The 7137-nt window shown below is 34.6% G+C and overlaps 1 long non-coding RNA gene across 35 annotated transcripts; it reads right to left on the bottom strand.

Moving 5' to 3' along the window:
* LOC127075523 (uncharacterized) lies at positions 1 to 6784 on the bottom strand. Of its 35 annotated transcripts, none has more exons than XR_007786555.1 (8): positions 5356 to 6784; positions 4409 to 5274; positions 4159 to 4239; positions 1574 to 4011; positions 1089 to 1495; positions 887 to 1001; positions 655 to 805; positions 1 to 488 (listed from the first exon to the last, which is right to left on the bottom strand). It is a non-coding gene; the product is annotated as an uncharacterized LOC127075523 (long non-coding RNA). The 35 variants fall into 35 exon arrangements; XR_007786553.1 differs by having other exon boundaries at positions 1574 to 4325; positions 4409 to 4515; positions 5169 to 5274; positions 5356 to 6783; XR_007786551.1 differs by having other exon boundaries at positions 1574 to 4325; positions 4409 to 4458; positions 5169 to 5274; positions 5356 to 6783.
* Between the last annotated feature and the right edge of the window lie 353 nt (positions 6785 to 7137).

The following is a 7137-nucleotide window of genomic DNA, read 5'->3' as shown; positions in this document are numbered from 1 at the left end:
TAATGTTAACAATTACATTAATTAATGATAAATGTTGTATCTTTATGTGCCTTATTCACTTTATTACATTAATGAATCAGAATTAGAATGACCTTTCATTTTCCAACTGCATTAGAAACTTTGATTGAACAATTGCACAAACATGTTATGTTAACTTGAATAAAAACAAAAACTGAGAAAAGACACATTTTGCTGTACACAAATAGTCAAAAGCTACTAACACAACTAAAATCCCTCTATCTTGACTAGCTCAATACATTTAATTGTAGTTTTCTTAGCGAAAATTGCCTCCTTCACTATAGTTATTGAAAAGTCGTTCCCCTGTCGTTGCCGTCCATAGAACAATGCTACTCACTTTAGATTTCTCTACCTTTGTCTTCCGGATGCAATGCAGATATCTACAATGGTCTCTGCTTCGTCAAATCATGTGGATATATATCCTTGTTGATGTGCATTTCTCTTTGGAGAAGCATCATTTCTTCTCCTACCTATTTTAAGAAACATGTATTAGACATATAGAGCATGCTTTGGAAACAACACAACGAGTTTTATTAAAAAAATTAAACACAGCTAATGATACAAAATACATTCAATGAATATGTTGTAGGAGATAATTTATTGAAGCCAATTTAAGTTAACATCAACATGGGATACCTCTATCTTCCTTCATATTGGGAAATCTTGATTCATGTCAATGATCATTCTTCTTCTCTGCTCAATTGGTTCTTTGGTAAATTCCAATTTATTAACAGGATCATGAAGGACAATATTATGGTTGTAATTGTCTGCATCAGTTGCATTTTTCCTAGTAAATAAGCAGAGGTTAACAGTTTGAAGATATTCAAGGATTCAAGTGGCCTGGATGAATAGACAATAGTCAATGTACCTTGCTATTAAGACATGAGCCCTATCTTTCGCCACACAATCCATAAGGCCTATTTCTGACTGATGTTGCAGGCACTTTAATGGCGAGTGGTAAACCTTTGCAATTTTTTCAAAACCTGCATTTTAGTGCAAGTAAATATTGTTAGTAGTACATTAAGGGATAATGACTTAAGCAACGTACCTAATTCTTTGTAGTTTCATACCGCATACCCTAACTCGAACAACATACCGAAGAGAATTGCGAGCTCTGATTATAGTTGAAATTGAAACCCTTCATTTTGTTCATGGACTGTGATGCGTTTCATGGACTGAGATATATAAGAAATGAATATTAGAGCAGTGACTATGATCACAATACTACACAGATGCCAAGAAGTGTAATTTTGTGGATATAAAATATTTGCACCAACACCTTACTAATGTGATAGCAGCAAACAAGTACTATTAGGAGAGAAACAAGATAGCAACAAATCAGTGTTAGCGAGATAGCAGTGAACAATATCGTAAGTTGTTAAGTAGTTACCTAAATAATCTTGAACAGTGCAACATTACTAGAGAACAAAAAAAAAACAAGTTGTATCCTATATATACAAAATTCATCTTTGAATATCTGCATAGAAAGAGTAACCAACATTCATTCAAGCAGGGGAAAAAGGTGAAACCATCAAAGGGAATGAATCATATGTACCATCAGGATGCTGGTCTCCAAATTGTATGACTGCATCCAACCAAAACCAAATTAAAAATAGAAATATTAATTGCAAGATTAAGAGAATAAAATAAACTTATTAGGTTTGTTCTACAAGAACTACTGTTAGGAACAGGTGTGCTGACAGCAGGTAAAGTTGCATCCTAACAGACCTCATCTGCTTGAGTGTCAATCCAGACAAATTAATCTTTAACCTTTTCTTATTAACTGTTTTTTTTAAATTGTAAATTATTATTTTTATACATTGTTCTCACTCTAAAATCTTGCCAAAAAAAGCTGTAAGATGATATTCAACCAACCAAATGTGTTTGTTATAATATAAACCATTTTAAGTTGTAAATCAATATTAATGTATGCATAGTTGTCTGGTACTGAGTTACAGTCATGGAAAAATGAACATAAAGCCAACTTGAACATCATTTAATTTAATTTTAAAGTTGTGCATGTATGTCCTTAACATTGATCTAATGTCTATTTCAATCTATTTTGATGGTATAAATCATTTCACTATGTGTTGGAAGTTCCACAATTTTTCGCGAAACTTAGTTAAAGTGGGTTGTGTATTTCACTATGTGTTGGAAGTTCCACAATTTTTATGACCACTAGCCACTACATATATAAGTGTATTAACGGAGAGAAATTATGGTGGAAATAATGTTTCAAGTTTGTTTTATAATATATGACAGGCTTCTTACAAGACTTGATTCAACAACTCTTTAGAAACAAAGTTAACTTTATAATTCATAAATGAATCATATATCAATTAAAATTAAGTCTTTTACAAGTATAATAAAGAAAAGAGATAAGTGTACCCAAAGAAAAACAGCAAAGAAGAAAGAGCCATAATATATGTGTTTAAAAAAGCTATCACTAGTATATACAAAGTTTGTTATATAAACAACTAAATCAGAACCCATCTAGAATCTAACTAAATACTCGTTTAACCATGGGAAGCAATTTTGGTGAAATACATGAGACCTTAAATGATTTGAATGTTGCTCATGAATCTCAAGCCCTTCTTAATCTTACGGATGGAAAAGGGAAAGGTGCCTACAATAACAAATTGAACTTTCTGTGGAAGGAATCGTCATATGGCTGATGTGTGATTTCCTAAGCATAGATGATTCCGTGACTTATTGTGTTGAAACCCATGAATTAGACAACAAAACTTTTGTAGATTTTGACTCTGAAGAAAAACATGTCCCCTCTTTAAACAGTGAAGCGTACCTGACACTGAAGTCTTTCCTATGAGTATTCATTCAATTTCACACAATTTTTGAAGGAAATGAATACCTTGTGCTCTTCTAGTAGTTCATTGATAACACGAAGATGACGACGGTCTCCAAGGATGTGTAGTTGGTGACATCCAACACTTGAATAGATGGTGAGAGTTCTGGTAGAGACTAAATGCTCACGCATTTGCACAAGCCAAGAGATTCTAGCTGTGAAAGATGCTTGATGCTTATAGGAATGTTCTTCACGTTGATTCCGCTGAGTGATAAATAATTTAATAATGTTAACAGACTAATGTTGTGAGGTAGTTCAGTCAGATTACAACTGTTGTCCAGACAAAAGTATCCAAACGAACGCCGGCCATCAAATAAAAGATGTAGATTTGACATGTCGTCAAGTAGCATGCAATCAGAAAGTACCAGATGGCCAAGAGATTTCAAGCATGAGAACTCATTTGGAAGATATCTAAGGTGCCTATCATAGCTACTCAACTCCAAGTCCATAAGACTTCCAAGGTACTCAACTTATGGCTGCCGCAATTCATTGATAGCAATACATCATCTTAAATCAAACTGTCATTTTTGTAGATATCACAGAAAATTCCTTGAGACTTGAGCAGCCATAGAGCTCGAGAATTAGCATAGTTTGAAGGGGAATTGCTTATAAGACTCTTGAGCTTGTTGCACCAAACCCGGTTTAAATTGACAAGATTTTGGAGTGCTAAGTAGATGTATGAACATGACACAACCTTACACGTCTAGAGAGGTGAATGTATTGGAGATGTGATACCATGGAGAAATCAGGAAGCTCTATCAAGTGCTCACAACAGCTAAGGTCCATTTTCTTTAAATTAATTAGATCATGTAACAAACCAAAAAAACTTTGATCACATATAATACAATGTATAAATTAGTTTCATATATTTCAAGCCACAAACCTACACTACGTCCCATAATCTTTGAACACGGCTGTTTGGCATGCAAGGCTCAACAAGTTTCTCAGGAGAAAGAGCTGACGGTAGAAACTTCAAAGGATATGCACTACAATGTAGGTACCTTAGTTTATTAGACAAAGGCTCAAGACCAGCAGGAAGGGAAAACTTAGATCTGTCACCCAAACGAGAGTAGAATTTGAGTATGTTGCAAGAAGATGCAAGGACATGGAGAGTGTTTCAAAATCTGTTGCTGATGAGAAAAGGTCACAAAAGCTTCAAGGCATTAGCAATTAGCATTATAACAATTATAATGACTGTACAACCGAGAAACATACAATTAAGAGATGTTAAAACTATAAGAAGAAAAAAAATATAGAAAACAAGAAGTAAATAGTACATATATGACTTGAGATAGATCACAACCGTTACACCATGACTAATTCTTCTCCATTTTCAGAACTTAGACTCAATGATTCTTCTATTCATGCACAACAAACAATACAAATTTTTAACTTAAGGTATTTAGAACCATCCTGAACCCTTGAAGAGGGTGAAGAAGTATAGCTGGTACATAAAACAAATATGAAATGAAATCATAAGAAACAAAAAGCAAAGATAAATGAAATTAAATCATCTGTGTTGCATACCTTGGTTGGCCAGACTTGAGTTGATCTATGAAGCAGTTCACTTCTACCAACTTGAATTGAACGATATGAAATGTTTGCTCAAAATTAGTAGTTACTCATTATTTATACTGACATATAAAGAAGATGAAGCTTACAATTGGGCGGTAAATGTGATGAAGCATAATCTTCAACAATGAAAATTTCCACTCAATTCACCAAACAACTTAAATACACAATACGAAGGAATCAACAAAATAACATCACCAACAGTCACATTTCCAGTAAATATGTATTTGGATCACATCTAACTTGTTGGTTTCAAAGAAAAAACCCATCTAAATTTGACAGAAAGTTCAAATCCTGTTAAACTTGCAATCTTACTTGAATTTGATTTTGTTTTCTCAAATTCACTATGATTAGCCTAACCGAATAAATAATTGAGTTACTGTGGTAAAATTTAGTGGCGGAGGTTTCCAGATTATATATTAAGCTCGCAGCTACTGTGGTAAAATTAAGTGGCGGAGGATGCTTCAAAACTGCCGCAACTCTACCACAAGTTGCAGCTACAGAAAGTACTCTATAAGTCCAGGTATATTTCTAATAAATGATAGATAACAAGCTAAACAACATGCACCTAAACTTCATAGGACTAAACAACCACAATATACAAACACCGGGAATCAGACAAAATCACTTCAATCCAATTCTTGGTGTAACACATATTGACAAAGAAAAAGGAAGTGAAAGCAACAAACAATATTGTAAGTTCTTGAGTAGTTACCTAAATAATCTTGAACATTGCAACATTACCAGAAAACAAAAAACCATTAGTTGGGAAATGACAAACTTTTAACTTTTTATTTCAAACAAGTTGCATCTCTGAATATCTGCATAGAGAGAGTAACCAACATTCATTCAACCAAGGGAAAAAGGTGAATCCATCAAAATGAATGAAATATATATTTTACCTTTGAGTTCCATCTGAATGCCATACAACCTAACATACTCGTCACCTTGAGTACAAATCCAGACAATGTAATCTTCAACCTTTTCTTATCTTCATTGCTTCTCATATTTACCACAGAATCATAACTAGTAAGAATCATAAAAGCATGCTTACGTGACCCATAAGCTATAATCCATATTAAGATCCCACACCTTCTCCATTGTCACAAAATAGTTGTTAATTCCATAATCCATCCAACCAAACAAGCATATAACAATTGATAGAGACAAAACGAAACAAAGCCTAATAGACTAATATTTTAACATGAATATCTACCGTTATTCAGCATCTGTTCACAACTATAAAACTGGACATTTGCAAGGACAAAAGCATAGTTCTAAATATTCACAAACAACACATACATATACGGTGTAACACATATTGACACAAAGAATAAAAGAAAAGATAGACAAAAAAACAGGTTTGCACACAAAGACAGAGCACATATATGTTTTATGTAGAACCTATACTAACAAACAAAACTCCAACACACATGATGTATCATAGGTAACAGCAACCCAACAAAAACTTACCTCAGAGGGCTTGAAGGAATGTCCGGTAATCCAAGGGAATCAAACCTAAACATGGAAAATCATCAAACCAAAACATGGAAAATAACAAAAGAAAGGAAACATTTTTATAAATCAACAACACTCTATATATGAAAATTAAACATTGGCGCGACAAAGTGGACAAGTTTTCTTAATGTTGATCCATTTTTGAATGCAGTCGGTATGAAAATCATGAGAGCAGCGCAGCCGAATTGGCATGGAAGAACCATTAGACAAGTTAACAAGACAAATGCAACAAATGGATTGAGCATCTGTTGTTGATGTTGTGACATGTTGACAAGTATCTTGAGCACCAGAAGCTCTAGTATTTTGAACACCCATCACCGCCGGAGAAGCTCGAGTACCATTGTGGTGGTGGTGGTGGTTGTGGTGGGGATGACCCGTTTGATGATGAATCCTTGATCTTCTTGGAACATTGCCGATAGGAAAGTCATAGAGAACAGTTTCATCTACCACAGACACTGTTGGTGAAGTTAATCTTGATGAAACACTGTTGTGGTTGTGAGACATTAATCTTGTTGGAACATTGTTGGTGATACGAGAATCAAAGAGAAGAGGTTGATCGATCACAGACCCAGGTGGTGTTCTTGTTGGGTGGTGGTTGTGAGACATGGTACGAGAATCAAAGAGAACATACACAGGTAACATGTTGTGGCGGTGATGTTGTTGACCTAAATCAACGATAGCAACATCATCTACAATTGAAAGTGGTATCAACATTCTTGTAACCGCAAACAACACAAATTCACAGAATTGATCGCAGAGAGAGAGAGTGTTGAATTAGAGAGAGAGAGACAGTGGAGAGAGAGAGTGAATGAATGTTAGAGATAGCGGGAATGCTAATTTATATAGAAGCTATTGTCACTTTTTTGTGACCGTTTGGTTATTAGAAGAAACAGGATTTTTTACCAATATACCCCACTTTTTCAATTAATTTCCCAAAATAACTCAGTTTTCAAAAAAATTCCCAATATACCCCACTTTTAGAGGGAGACGCCAATTGGATCGGCGCCCCCTCTTAAAAATTGCAAGGAGGCGCCAATTGGATTGGCTAGGGCACCTGCCCTAGCCAATCCAATTGACGCCTATGTGTAATTTTTAAGAGGGGGCGTCAATCCAATTGGCGCCTCCCTTAAAAAAACCTCAAATGGAAAAACTTCCAACATGAAAGT

Source organism: Lathyrus oleraceus, chromosome 4, assembly GCF_024323335.1.
Source record: "Lathyrus oleraceus cultivar Zhongwan6 chromosome 4, CAAS_Psat_ZW6_1.0, whole genome shotgun sequence".
Lineage (NCBI taxonomy): Eukaryota > Viridiplantae > Streptophyta > Magnoliopsida > Fabales > Fabaceae > Lathyrus > Lathyrus oleraceus.
The sequence above is the reverse complement of the archived record's forward strand: the minus strand, read 5'-3'. Positions and strand labels throughout refer to the sequence as shown.